The sequence below is a fragment of the Rhodnius prolixus genome, unplaced genomic scaffold (assembly GCF_049639745.1).
Source record: "Rhodnius prolixus isolate KJV_2025 unplaced genomic scaffold, Rpr scaffold_13, whole genome shotgun sequence".
Classification (NCBI taxonomy): Eukaryota; Metazoa; Arthropoda; class Insecta; order Hemiptera; family Reduviidae; genus Rhodnius; species Rhodnius prolixus.
The window spans coordinates 8558063-8574155 of record NW_027411583.1 but is presented as its reverse complement, the minus strand read 5'-3'; the positions used below and the strand labels follow the sequence as shown (position 1 = coordinate 8574155).

The 16093-nt window shown below is 35.5% G+C and overlaps 1 long non-coding RNA gene across 2 annotated transcripts in view; it reads right to left on the bottom strand.

Annotated features, from left to right (window-relative positions):
• LOC141448083 (uncharacterized) overlaps positions 1–16093 on the bottom strand; it is a 234509-nt gene that overhangs the window by 114482 nt on the left and 103934 nt on the right. The gene's annotated exons all lie outside the window — the stretch shown is intronic.

The window sequence follows — 16093 nt, the reverse complement described above, 5'->3', positions numbered from 1 at the left end:
TACGATGTATCCAACGTGGTCGTCCCTTTAAGCTGATAACGCTATTTGACCCATCTTTTTTGGTGCGCGTTACTTAAAGATAACCGTCTTATCTTTACGAGAAATACAAAAGGACAAAAAAAAAAGATAATAAGGTTGGAATCGCTGTTCTGGATAATATTTTTGATTTTATCAATCCGTCACCGTACTCATGACGGGTTTTGGTCTTTCATTCATTATCAGGTGCATCAGTTTGGTGAAGATTTCAACCGGAAATTTAGTACGAGACAGAAACATAAATGAATTCAAAATTCATACAAAACTGGTTAATCTCCCTTTCATAATAGATAAAAGTACAAAACCAGTTGGGGATACAAGTAAAGGATCAAAATCGGTTGTCCGGAATAATAAAAGTAAGTAGTAATAGTTTCAGATAGGTTTTACGACCAACTACCAATTAGATGTTGTGGACGGAGGCGACTAGCAAACATACTTTACTTTAAATTTCTCATATTAACCATTAAATCAAAGACCTAGACTAGTATCGCAATACATCTTAGCTTTGCGGGTCTAGCCTATAACCACCTAACATACTTTACTATAAATTTCTCATATTAACTATTAAATCAAAGACCTAGACTAGTTCCACAATACATCTTAGCTTTGCGGGTCTAGCCTATAACCGCCAAACATACTTTACTATAAATTTCTCATATTAACCATTAAATAAAACACAAGGGCTAGACTAGTACCACAATACATCTTAGCTTTGCGGGTCGAGCCTATAACCGCCTAACATACTTTACTATAAATTTCTCATATTAACTATTAAATCAAAGGCCTAGACTAGTTCCGCAATACATCTTAGCTTTGCGGGTCTAGCCTATAACCGCCAAACATACTTTACTATAAATTTCTCATATTAACCATTAAATCCAAGGGCTAGACTAGTACCGCAATACATCTTAGCTTTGCGGGTCTAGCCTATAACCGCCAAACATACTTTACTATAAATTTCTCATATTAACCATTAAATCCAAGGGCTAGACTAGTACCGCAATACATCTTAGCTTTGCGGGTCTAGCCTATAACCGCCAAACATACTTTACTATAAATTTCTGATATTAACCATTAAATCCAAGGGCTAGACTAGTACCGCAATACACCTTAGCTTTGCGGGTCTACCCTATAACCGCCAAACATACTTTACTATAAATTTCTGATATTAACTATTAAATCAAAGGCCTAGACTAGTTCCGCAATACATCTTAGCTTTGCGGGTCTAGCCTATAACCGCCAAACATACTTTACTATAAATTTCTCATATTAACCATTAAATCAAAGGGCTAGACTAGTACCACAATACATCTTAGCTTTGCGGGTCGAGCCTATAACCGCCTAACATACTTTACTATAAATTTCTCATATCAACTATTAAATCAAAGGCCTAGACTAGTTCCGCAATACATCTTAGCTTTGCGGGTCTAGCCTATAACCGCCAAACATACTTTACTATAAATTTCTCATATTAACCATTAAATCCAAGGGCTAGACTAGTACCGCAATACATCTTAGCTTTGCGGGTCTAGCCTATAAACGCTCGGCTATCGTGGCGCCTTTTACCGGAAGTGTCACTTCATTGGCTTTAGACCCCAATTCTCTTCTTAAACTCTATTTCCTGAGAATGGAGCCTAACCTAAACTACTGTCACCCAAGGTGGTCGTGCAGTAAATTAAAAAAAAAAAAAAAATCAAATCAAATATCTTCTTTGATTAAATTAAATTAAATTATTTTAGCATGTACGTCACCAAAAAAGATAACCATATACCTAATTATTTAAAAATAAAAAAAAAAAATTTTAATTGAAATTTGAAAAAGGAAAATATCCATTAAAATGGCCGACAGAATCCAAATTAGTTGAAAACAAGGACAAAACTTCGTAATGTGCGTTTTTTTTTGTGTATGTGTGTGCCTGTGGGTTTGTGTACATATAGATGTAAAAATATTTAGTATTTGTGCAAGACCTTGGCCTTGTGCAACTGAAAAACAAACCTTCAGCTTTTTTATCACTGCATTGACTCATTCTGTTATTGCATAAATATACATATTCTCGTATATATATATATATATTCTTAACAATAAAATAATTATTGGTAACAACCCAATCTTCATCTCTTTAATATTTTATCGAATATAATCATTGTTGGGTTGATTTGTTTGTTTTTTTTAATTTAAGGCGCGTCAAAAATCTGACATCATCGGCGATCCTGAAGCTGCAAGAAGCTCTTAAGAAGAGAAAATCTAAGGTACAGCAGCTGGATTCGAAGCCGCCGGGGAACTGACCTAGTTGATTGATGATTACTACTTTATTGTAATAAATTTAATTCGAACAATTTTTGTAGCGATTTTAGGTACCAACCTGTTGCATTTTATTGTATTTTATTACTACTATGTTTTATTGCTACTGTATTTTTTACTTCCGTTTCATTCAATAATGGTTCAAAACTAAAATGGTTACTTTTCTTTTTGTGCCTTCTCCAAAAAATTGACATACGAGGAAATTAATAATTTGATATTAGTGAAAAGTCGGTTACGTAAATATCCCAGTTTTCTGCATTTACACCCCTCTGTACGGGGTAGGGTTTTATTAAAAACCAAAAAAAGATCCATATGATCTTGAAGCTCAATAAATGCGCAACTTTTTCTGTAATTGGGTGACTCCTTGATTCTATTAATTATTGAAAAAAATGTAGTAGACAATTTTAACAGAAATCATCGAGTACAAAGGTTTTAGACATTAAAGTAAAAATTTCATTGTTTATAAGAAACGTTTTGAGGCTCTGGGTTAAGTAGATTTATAGGAAATTTAATGCTCTTTCGTTTGGAATAAGCAGATTTGTTGTAGGATAAAGGATAGAAATGTTACGTCCGTTTTTTTGGTGGAAAACTCGAAAATCGTCCGGAAAAGTTAAAAATGCAAAATATCTTGGACACTATTGAGAATCGGGCCAAATTGAAGAGAATATTTTTTGTTGCATTTGAGCTGCTGAATCACCTCCCCCCCAAAGTTTCGACCTCTCCTCCGTGAACACCCCTGTATAAGTCACAGGTCCGTACATTATGGTACTTTAAATGGAAGCAGCCTATCAACTATCCTCAATCTGCTTGGTTCTGGATAAATTGGGTACATATAGAAGTTATAGATTAGCATTACAATAAAAATACTTAGTTTACAAATATTTGATGGAGTCAATTACGATAAAAGAAAAATCTGGAAGAAGTGGAAAAACCGTTCGGTAAAGCGGTACTTCCGCTGAAAATAGGTACTACGACGTCGATCACAATGCTCAGTTGTTTCGAAACATAAAATGAAAAATTTGCAATTAAAATTTTCCAAATAATTAAAAAAGCCTTAAATCTTAAAATCTATTTAGAATACTATATTGTAGATTACGTCATGAGATTTGAAATACTATCTGCGCATATTATAGTCCGTAGAAATCTTTTATTATTATTTTTTTTATTATTGTTGTTTTAATGAATAATTTCTATTATTACTATGGAATTTCCCGACTGTCTCAATGACAAATAGAATTGTTTAGATTCTCTTAATATCGTTAAGGGATAAGTTTTCTAAGTGCGACTTAACATAAACATAGTTTTTCTAAATAATAGTCGTAAACCAGGGGGTCGCCAAACTTTTTTGATCATGGACCTCCCTCTATATAATTTTTCAGAAATCTCCATCGACTCCTCATAAAAGTAATTTTCAGTTAATTAAAATAAAACTATCTATTAGGTACTGTGTTTGTACATTTATTTTATGATTTTAAACATTTATATTAAAGTAATTTTACATAGTGTAACAAATAGTTTTATGCAAAATATGTTAATTTTTTTTTTTTCCACTTTATTTGTATATTTTACAACTGCAACAATTGTTGCATCAAGTAAATTTGATCTTACTGGTTCAGTTCTCTTGTAAAGTCATGGATAGAGCAATCACCCACTGGTGAAACTCTTTCACAATGATTTAATCACAACAGATCTCTAGGCCACTTCCGCTTCAAACGACGAGGAGGATTGTCGGGAAGATTAAGAGAGGAGAGTTGTCGGGCAAGAGGATTAGGATGGAGAGCTAGCAGGCTGTGAAATTTGCGGTAGCGAGACTTTATTAGATCAGTGACGAAAGGGATGTGTGTACGGTAAGGTTAGAATTGTAGTATTGGAGCATTCAGGATTTTCCTGTAGGATTTTAGACTGTGAAGTGTCTGCAGGCGTTTGGAGTTAGAACGTTAATGTTGAAATTTTAAATACCCTAATATTTATTAAATAATAAGTAATTATAAACAAGTAAAGTAACTTACAGGTATTGCTTCTTAATTAATGAGATGAGTGTACCCTGGGATGTTTCTTTGCAAGGTTCCGCTATATTGGGTTCGAAATTGTTTCTCCTATCGACCCCCTGGCTCAGATCGACCCCCTACTTTTGTTAAATAGACCCCTAGGGGTCTATACAGACCACTTTGGCGACCTCTGGTCTAAACTATTTAAAAATTTGAATACAAAAATTAAGCAACACCGGAAAAAACTGTAATAAATGATCAATACGCTGTATTTTTTTTTTTTTTTTGCCGCGTAAAAATAGATAATATATTCAAGGATAAATTTGCTCACATTTTTAAAATACATACGTATTGATTCTGTCTATGTGTGGGTATGTTTTGTGTGAGTGAGTTACGTCATTTAATTCATACTTATTCCAGACTTATTTTATTTCATCTTTATTTAACGATTATTTTTGTTTTTTATAAAAGTAACATCTTTTATTACTGTTATTGTTTAAATAATAAAATTTTATTGTACGTAGATAAAAAAAAATTGTTTACTTCAAAAACAAAAGTTTAAAAGCAAACTGACAAGGTTAATTCTAGTTACTAAGGAGATTAAAAAACTGAAGATATTGCGACTTACTGATAATTATACAGTAGTAATATAATGGATGATCTGGAGCGATATTCAAGGATTTTTATTATATATTTATATTTTTTTACCAGTTTTACGAACTTAATTTTTGAATTTATTAGTCTAAAAATAGTTATTATTTTTATTTAACACTAAACCTACCGCGACCGGTCAATTGACTGTTTTTTAAATTTGATTTAAATTTTCTAATTACAGCGTCATCATACCGCCATTAAACTTCACGACTTTTCCTAAAATGTGTATACAATTGGTTTTTTAATATTCACTTCTTTTCCTAAAATTTGATTTTTGAGAAAAATTTGTAGTCCCTCTTAACTACCGCGACCGGTCATTTGACCGGCTGAATATTTTCATTTTATTTACTTATTTTAATATTTTATTTTATTTATTTATTTTTGTAACAGAATTCTCTCAAAAACTCAATTTGATAATGCATTTATCGGATTATTGCTTGCATGTGGTGCTTATGAGGGGAAAAATGTACGATATTGCCCTTTTCACTGGAACAAAAATAGGGACGAGCATTCTTCTCAAACACTGTGAGCAGAAATGTATAGACGGAAGTTTTTTAGGTTTATTCGAGTGGATCAAAGAAATAATCGTTTACAAACCGATAAATTTGCTTTGATTTCTAAATTTTGGAACAAATTCGTAGAGAACAGTCAAAACTGTTCTAACCAAGAGCATATATCTCTTCCAAGGACATTTGTTCCCAACAAAGTCAAGATGCAGATTTCCACAGTACATGCCAAATAAACCGGATAAATTTGGTATCAAATCTTGGCTAGCGTTCGATGAATAAAAGGCTTTCCATTTTTGGGAAAACGTGAAAACAGAGAACCTTCAGTTCCGCTTGGGGAGTTTGTCGCTTTGAAATTAGCAGAAATGTTCACAGCTCGTGGGAGAAATATAGCCGTGGAAAATCTCGGAGATGGCCTCAACAAATAGTTTTCAATATCCTAGACTTAGCCCCGGGATAAATCCATGGATTTTGTATAAAAAAAAACTACCGGAAGTGAAATTTCAAGGCAAAATTTGTGTTACCATTGCAAAAGCATGACAAATATTAGTACACGAACAAATGGTCGGAAAATAGCCAAATAAGATACTGCAAAGGCAATAAGACTAAAAAATGCTGCCTAAAATGCGGGAAATTTGCAATTGAGAAGCCTATAATTATAAAAAAATGATGCATAAAAGAGTAAAATCTACGAGATTTATTTTTAATCAAAAGAAACTATGCTTTTTCGTAGTTAAATAATTATCATCTTCATTCTAAAATAAGAAATTTACCGGTCACGGTAGGAATAGTGATGCATAAATGTCGGTAGGTTTAGTGTTAATGATGGAAAAGATTAGCTAGCTTCACGCTAAGAGGTAAAATGTTTAAGGAATATCTCTTTAAAGTAATCAAGGTACCTGTTAAATGATTTTAGACGCTAATTTCCAGGTTTGCTTCCACTGGTGAGACCGAATCTAAACATATTGTTAGAGTTTCCGGTTCCAAGAAGAAAGAAAAACAATATACCGGAAGTGCAATTTTAAAGAAATGCTATTTTTTTTTTCACATTTTCTGTAATTTATTATGAATTTGTAAAAAAAAGGATTCATTAGAAGCTGATCTAATGGCGTATTTAAGCTTAAATGTCAGTTTGGCTTGTAATTATTTCTCAATTAATAGTTTGGTTCAGAGGGAATGTGTCGCACTCTATCAACATTATTATTAAATTGATCTTTTTTTTATGCAATTCTAAGTTACGAGAAAATTCAGTTGTATTCGTAAATTACGGTAAGAAAAAGTCCTGTGAGTGTCCATACGAGATTCTTTTCATGAGAAAGTAAAGTGAAACTGTCGAATATTGGCGTAAACTACTCGAAAACGATCTTAACTTAATACTTAATTGAGAATATTTTTTTTAAAAATAATTTGTTAGCATTTTTTTCTAAATATCTTATAAAAAAAATCTGTGGCAGCAGAGGTGGGCACAAAATTGGAATTTAAATGATTAAATTTTGTGCCCACCTCTGCTAGTGCTGCACGAGAAACCAGACAAATCTCGGTCTCGGTCTCGGTGCCGAGACCGAGACCGAGACCGAGATCGAGACATGATATATATCTCGTCGAGAAATCTCGGTCTCGTCTCGGTTTTTCAAATATTAATTTTTAGCTACAAAATTATAAAATTGTGTTTTTTATTAATAAATAATCATTACGGGTATTGAATTAATTATTAAAAGATACGACTTTATTATATATGTTCAATATTACTAGATCTATTTGACTTCGAATTACATAAGTAAAGTAAGCAAAGTAAAGTAATCGCCTATTTTTTCAGGCGGGGCTTTAAATTAGGTGTCTTGGACGGAGGCGACTAGCAAACAAACTTTACTGTGAATTTCTTTTATCAACCATTAAATAAAATCCAAGGCCTAAGACCGGGAATCGAATCCAGTACCACAATGCACATTAGCTTCGCAGGTCTCGCACCGCTCGGCTACCCTAGCGCCCCCTTCGAATTACCTAATTTTTACATAAATTCACTAAATTTCACTATTCATATCATTCATTCATTCAATTTCATAAATTTCACTATTAATAATCTAATACTTTGAACTTTGATATTGTTTGAATTATATTTTAGAATTTTGGAATTAGTGAATTTGAAAAAAAAGACTATCTATGCACCTAAAAAATATTGCCACAAATTTTCGTTTTTAAGATACTCTTTGCCCAAGCATTGATACATAAAAGAGCTTTTACTGAGTCAGAAGTTAGAGAAGATCTTTTATTAGACATTATCAACGCAGCTTGCGAAAATAATCTTTCCGATGGCACTGAAGTTGCACAGATACTAAAAATATCTTTCGCCATTCTAGACAAATTTTTGAAGGAATTCTCAAGTGTTTTCCACCATTCTAAAATGTCAACGTCTACTGGTGCTTGGTCTAATTTGGTGTAATTAATTATTTCTGTCTTCCATGCTTCGGTGATATTTGCTGATTTTTGAGCAAATGGTGCAAAAAGTCTCGCCTCGTCTCGGTCTCGTGCAGCACTAACCTCTGCTGCTACTGATTTTTTTTGAGGAAATAGAAAAAACAAGGAAATGCAGCGAGCATGATTAATCATATTGCTAGTACAGGAAGTGTTTATATTACAAAAATGAACTGTAATAAACTAAATAAATAACTGACATAAATATATTCAAATTTGATTTAAAAATAAAAATTTAAGGTGCTCTCCTCCACCCCCTCGCAAAGTTATTATGAAAGAAAAAAAATTGAACTCGTTGGTATTTGGTTTGATGTAGTTTGTGGTGGAAGGGAGGGGGCGACGCGGGAACCGGTGTGTGTCGTAAGCAACCAGCTGTCTGTCTACGTGTATATGTCCGTGTGTATGTGTGTATATGTACACGGCCGAGGTTAGGTCAGGGAATTTTGAGGTGATTGCCCTCTCATATACAGTGTGTGTGTGCCTCTACCTTCTCTCACCGAACTAGTACCGTTGTCTCTAGGAAGTGACGTCATCAGTCCTATACACACATACACACTGACGTCATTACTTCTTGCCCTATCACACTGTTTCCAAATTATAATGCATCCACTTACTCACCATACATCATACATTTCTTGCACTAATTTTTTATTACATTATTATTTGTACAGTTATTTATTCACTTTTTTCAAATAAATCTTTGTTATTTATTTATTTATTTTTACAAAGAATTTAAATTATTTCTGAGGAAGTTTATTGTATTAACGGTTTATCAGTGCGTATAATAAAGTTGACTTTATTTGTTCCTCAAATCATTTATTATTCATCAGTTCTTAAGAAATGTGTTACTGTTCTTTAAAAGATTTTGATCTTTATCTAGGTTGATGATATTCTTGACGAATAGAACATCTGTTCTTTGAAATTTCTATCTACGTCATAGCTCTTCTTCAAGTTTCCGGTTCTCAGTTGAAATAATAATCAGATAGGAACCCTCACATGATTTTCTTTACCCGCAGTTGACGTCATGAAATGTTTAAAAAAAATTATTTTGCGCCAAAAAATAAAATCCTTAAAAACATTAAAATTTATTCAGTCGAATAACACTTCCGGTTAAAAAAGTTATTACGAAACAATTGACGTTTTAGTGGATAGATTAACAATTAAAATTGGTCAGAACTGCTTTAAAGAAAATGTTATCGATAAATGTTTTAAAAACGAATGGATCAGCTAACAGGTTAGCGCACTGAAATCCCACGCAGAGATCACGGCTTCAAATCCTGTTGCTAGCAATTAGTCTTTCTCTACTTAGGAGCTTCTTACAGTTCACTCTGTCCGGGGAGATGGACAGTGTGGTTCTGTAAACATTGTCCCGCTGGATTAGCGGCCACAAGATGTGGTGAGGTCCAAACAATTTAACAGTACTGTCCGTAATAAACTGGGAACGGAAGTAAAGCTTGGATCAATAGTATTGGCTGAATGATTATGTTTAGGGTGGGTAGTGTGGTAGGCCTTGGATATTAGGGTCACCGTGCCAATGTAGTGTCACAGAATGAAGGAAATTCTGAAGTAGGGAAAAAGTGGCAGTGCCAAGGTTTAAAGGGTTAAAGCTCAGGTAGGGCTCAGAACAATAGAAGCTGCCCAAGAATCAAAGAATATAAGAACGCCACCGCTCAGGACTCTGAATCGCATCCAGGAATTGCATTCACTCCCTGAGGATTCATTCTTACTCTCTCTTCACGACCTTACTCTACTCGTCATTCAGTCTAGCCAATTCTTCTAGAAACAGTTTATACCTATTTAGGGTATATAAGGACGTCAGAGTACCGCTCGGGACACCCAATCCCATCCAGGCATTGCATTCACTCCCTGAGGATTCATTCTTACACTCTCTTCACGGACTTACTCTACTCGTCATTCAGTCTAGACAATTCTTTTAGAAATAGTTTGTATTTAGAGTACATAACGACGTCAGACCATCGCTCGGGACACTCAATCGCATCCAGGCATTGCATTCACTCCCTGAGGATTCATTCTTACACTCTCTTAACGACCTTACTCTACTCGTCATTCAGTCTAGCCAATTCTTTAAGAAATAGTTTTTATTTAGAGTATATAAGGACGTCAGAGCACCGCTCGGGACACTCAATCGCAACCAGGCATTGCATTCACTCCCTGAGGATTCATTCTTACACTCTCTTAACGACCTTACTCTACTCGTCATTCAGTCTAGCCAATTCTTTAAGAAATAGTTTCTATTTAGAGTATATAAGGACGTCAAAGCACCGCTCGGGACACTCAATCGCAACCAGGCATTGCATTCACTCCCTGAGGATTCATTCTTACACTCTCTTAACGACCTTACTCTACTCGTCATTCAGTCTAGCCAATTCTTTAAGAAATAGTTTATATTTAAAGTATATAAGGACGCCAGACCACCGCTCGGGACACTCAATCGCATCCAGGTATTCCATTCACTCCCTGAGGATTCATCTTACACTCTCTTCACGACCTTACTCTACTCGTCATTCAGTTTTACTGTCATTGTAGTTTAAGCTCGTTCTTAAGTTAGACTTAATGCTAGCCATTCTACTCTTAGCCAGTAATATTATCTTTTATTCTATTCAGCCCTTCAGCCTCCCTAATCAAATCACAATATTCCTCTCTTGTCTATAAATTAATAGCTAATTAAATCTCCTTTTCTTGGCTGAACTCATCGACATCAACCTCATCTACAGCTAACAACAAACTAACAACAGGAATTTCAAGACAATACTTTCTCTCACAAGCCTTAGAAGTGCAAAGAAGTAAGCTCAAATTTTAAAACGCTAAACTACAAACAAAATAAAGGCACGCAAAGCAAGAAAACAACCCAAACCACACACGCGCCTATAACATCATCACTAATTTAAATATGCTAACTAAATATTAACACCATCAGAGTAAAACCTTGAATAAACCTAACAAGGTAAGAAATATTAGTCAGAAGTGGGTAATGTTATTATCTCATTGAATGATTGGCAATTATATTGTGGATGTTTTAGACAATGATTCATAGCTATTATGGAACGTGCTTGCTTGCAATAAAAATATATCGATTAGGAATATCGAACTATCGATATCGTGTTTACATCGAATATGTAACTCAAGAAATAATCGCAAGAAGTTTAAAATTCCCACTACTTATGATTACCGCCACGCGATTTCACTTCAACCTATCGATTAAAATCTCTTGGCCGGAAGTACCACCAAGAGAAACGGTTCTAACGATTTTCTATAAACTTGACTTCCTAAAACCTTCAATTGAATTTTATTAAAGAAAAGTCAATTAAGGGCTTTTTTTTTTTTAGGAAAGAAGGGACATTTTTCTTAGTAAATAGCAATTTCGGACAGCCAACCTGCACTGAAGGCCTTTACTTCCTTCAGAACTACCTCTTCCCTAGTTTGGGAATGTAAAAAAAGCCCTGGAACAACTGGCTCGGCTGGAATGGGTGCCGGGCCATGTGGGGGATTAAGGGGAATAAAACAGTTGATCAACTGGCCAGGAATAGAGCTAACACTCCTTTCATTGGCCCGGAACCTGTCCTGGGGATAACCAAGGATGCAGTTTGTGCTCAAGAGACTGGATCTAGAGAGAAAATGAAAAGAACTGGGTGATGTATCATGGGGTCAAACACAGCAAGAGTATGATGCCTTTTGGCTGTGTGAACAAAGAACCGAAGAGACTCTGTGCTTGGATAGAAATTAGATTTGTCAGACCTATTCACAGGGGCACGACAGGTTGAGGAAGCATCTGTACAAGGTGGGGCTTATTAGCTCGGAATCTATTGTGCAGATTTAGTCAAGAAAAGGAGGAAACGGCCTCTCACCAGATGTTCGATTGCGCTTTGGATCTTTGAGACCCAAGGAGATAGTAGCGCAGAAAAAAACTAGAAGGGAAAGTTCTCAACCTCTTTAGTAATGGAGGGTTCGTCTACTAGATCCAAAATGGGGAAGACACAATAAGCCTCTTTTGGCTGCGGTGCCATGGGCCATAGGTTCCGCCCTTTTTCTATTCTATTCTAAATACCAATTTTCTATGGAGCCACCAAAAGACTTTTTATAAGGCTATATTTTGAAATTTATCGAATATTGGTTTTAATTTTGGAAAGCTATTATTTTTTAATAAAATTTAATGTAGCACCTAAATTGCATTTCAATATTGTAATATTAGTTCCACAAGTTATGGTATTGATTACATTCACTGTTAGCACTAATACCAGTGGTCCAGATGGTTGCATCTAACACGCTATCAACAAATGATAAAACTATTGTCTGAACAATGCTCACTGCACATTGTTGCAATAACTGTTAACTCCGCTCTCAAGCCAGTTGCATGTCAGTTTGTATGTTTGTAAAATCATATTCACAATGCAACTACCACGCACATGTCCACCTAACTTACCCCCCAACATAAAATACGCATCAAACCACAAACTTGTTTGTCGGAATGGTATGTTTCCCTCTCTCCACACTCCATGACCCAGTATTACTATCTGCAAATTTGTGCAACTAGGGCAAAACTGCATTCTATAAATACCTTTATATAATATTTCCTTAGTATCTATTTATTCTGATCGATCATAATTACCAGTAATAAATAATTCAGATCATATTTTGTTAGACATATTTTTAAATCCAACTCAATTTTAAGCTATTATCATCAAGAGCAATGAAGAAATTACAACTATGTGACTCATGACCTGACCGTCAAAACCCAGCTGATATAAATGACTCACGCCAAATCTAACTGTACGGCTCTTCATTGAACGCAAACAACAATCTTGTTTGCTAAATGACTCACCGGAAAGAGTACATAGTTTTAGTAGGAAGTAATTTTCTTCTGTGTACCACTTAATTTGCTGGTTGTTACGAAGATGTACTAGTTGGAATTTCGTTATTGGTTCCTCTATCTCATGCACTCGCTCTATCTCTTTCTACTAGTGTGAGACTGTTGGGATTAAGCTCGCGTCATTAAGTTCTCAGCTTAAGTATAGAAACTACTTCCTTGTATACTTCTGAGGAGGGAAAGAAGCTTACAGCACTAAGGAGTGAGATTCAGCGCCCCAAGGAGTTGAGCGACCGTTGCTGAAGAATGGATGGCCTACCAAGGTTACCTGCCTCGAAAATGGAGCCTCCGATGTATCGACTATCCCCTAGCAGTAAGAAGGCCTGTGCCAGAGCTTTAAGCGAGCTTTTAATTTTCGCCGGTAAACCTTCGTAAACACTGGGTGGTTGAGGATGTAAATATATACCCCTATTTAAAAGGAAGGGGATGTTGAAGTGTAAATCGGCCGGCTCCCATCTCTTCCACAGGAGGTTCTCGCCAGAGAGCCTGGGTTATTACCAGGTGTTGGAGATACGGCGCTAGGGAGACGGCGTCTGCTCCTTAAACCTGGGCGATTTCCAGGATTGGTGGGGGTGCTTATTTTTGTCAAAACACTTCCCTATAAAATTTATCCTTAACTTTAGAACCAATTTTGAAAATTCCTGGGAGGGGGCAGCCTCTTTGCGGGAAATACAGAGAAATTACAGCATTTCCATAGGGCTCCCCACTCTTCCTAAATCCAGAAATAGTTGCCCACAACTCTAAGATCCCTGAAGATGCCAGGAAAAGTGGATAGTGCAGGTTTTCTCCACCAGAACAGCCAAAACTACTTAAGAAATTGCACCTAATTATTCAAAAGCATGATATGATCATTATTTACAAGTTACATGCACATGCACATACAATGTTGCAAATTCGGGCATAATTTATTCAATTAATGCAAACAATTTAAATAGTGATTGTAGGCAATAAATTATAAATGAATAGATGTTAATCAATGACAGATAATCGGTAACAAAAATAAATTAGATAAACGCTTGTAAATAGTGGCGGGCGGCTAGTTTAAAAGAAAACTGCCTCTAGGATAATTTATCTTGACCGATAATCAATGTTGACAGGTTAATACATGCACATATGGACGTGAAACAATACAAATGTATGTACATAATAGTTTTCAATTAATTAGCAATATTATGTATATATCGGGTAACATACAATGACACTGTTGTGTGACAGTACTGCAAGGACGCCTAGATAGACATCAAGTTAAGAAGGAAGTTAGAGAGAATCGACAAACAAACGGACACTAGAGTCATTTTTTTTTTTTAAATTATATTTTATCCTTATTACGTAATCGTTTTATGGTCAATGTTATATGCTGTAAAAAAAAATGTAAGCGGATCACCTTCAACGTGCTGTTGCGTATTGAATATTTGATCGAGTTACTATTATCGAAAACAAACTTTTCTATGATTGAAGAAAATAATAGAAATTGATCATGAAATCATTAATAAGGGCGTTGCAGACGCCACGGTGGCCGAGCGGTTTTAGGCTAGACCCGCAAAGCTAAGATGTATTGCGGTACTCGTCTAGCCCTTGGATTTCATTTAATGGTTAATATGAGAAATTTATAGTAAAGTATGTTAGGCGATTATAGGCTAGACCCGCAAAGCTAAGATGTATTGAGGTACTAGTCTAACCCTTGGATTTTATTTAATGGTTAATATGAGAAATTTATAGTAAAGTATGTTAGGCGGTTATAGGCTAGACCCGCAAAGCTAAGATGTATTGCGGTACTCGTCTAGCCCTTGGATTTCATTTAATAGTTAATATGAGAAATTTATAGTAAAGTATGTTAGGCGGTTATAGGCTAGACCCGCAAAGCTAAGATGTATTGCGGTACTAGTCTAGCCCTTGGATTTCATTTAATGGTTAATATGAGAAATTTATAGTAAAGTATGTATGCCAATCGGTTTCGTCCACGACTCCTAATTTGGTAGTTGGATGTAAAGCATGCCTGAACAAATAGGCATTACTTTACTTAGGGTGAAAATTAAGTTCGGTTAAGGATCTGTTAGTGAAAAAGTAGGTTCTGAACTCCTGAACAAAGTCAGGAAATGAGGGAAAAGTAAACAAAAATTTGATTAAATTATTTCAATAACAGTGAGCGTGTGTAGGTGAGATTGTTACTTCACTTTATTTTTTTTGCTTTATAAGCCAAGGAATGACTAATAATATGGACTTAATCATTAGTCTGAAGCCTAGGGACCTTGAATTTGCCCTTACGAAGCCATTTATTGTGGCCGGATCACGTGTGTGCACAGTGGAGGAGAACTATCGATGTGACCTTGGTGCAGCCCTTTTAGAGAAGGGCACCCGCCCAGGCCAATGGGGGTGGGTGTACCCTTGTTATTTCTGGCAGGGCGTGTGGGGACATTGCCTATGTGTGGGGGGGGGACCTTCACCCTAGACCTTGACCACAAAAACAAACAACGTGTCTAAATGGTAGTGTGTACTTATACTGTAATTTTTTATTCATTTAGTTTTTTTTTTTATACTGTATTATGTTGTCGCGCCCTTCGCTAAACTCTGTATTTGGAACAGACCCAGGGTTATGTGGTTCAATTTTTTTTTTTGTTTCCAACAAGGTCACAATACTTTTCCACTTTCCCTTCGTAGGGCGTTACATCGTCTATAACCTTTTGGTAGGACACCCCCTCCCGCAAGGCCAATTTTCTTCTCTTTCTTCTTTCTTCTTTGCTGATGCCAAAACCAATTCTCTAACCCCCTAAATGTTGCTAATCTCTCCAGCAAGTTTTACCCTACCAAAGTGGGGCTTGGTGTTTGAGCGAGACAAGTTACTATTATGAAGTACTGACACGCTTGCATTCCTCTCTCTCTCTCTCTATAACCTTGAACAGAGACATAATATCTAATAATTTTTTCCTAATGCTCCCTCAAACTATAGATAAACATATGGCGAATTTAATATTACGAACCAAAAAAATAACTTCAACTTAACTATAACTAAAACCCGCCTGGATTGAACTATGGGGTTCAACGAAACGCTCCAATCACCATAGAATTCAATCTCTTCAGTCTAAAATTCTCCGCACTATCGTTAACATGCTCCATTTTACGTTTTAAATCTAAACTATCCACACAGATCTGTAAATTCCCCCTTTGTAGGACAGTTTGCCTTGAACTCGCTAGAAAAAATTTTCATCAGAACTTGGAACTCTCATTCCAATCCTCTTGTCCGCCATTTATCA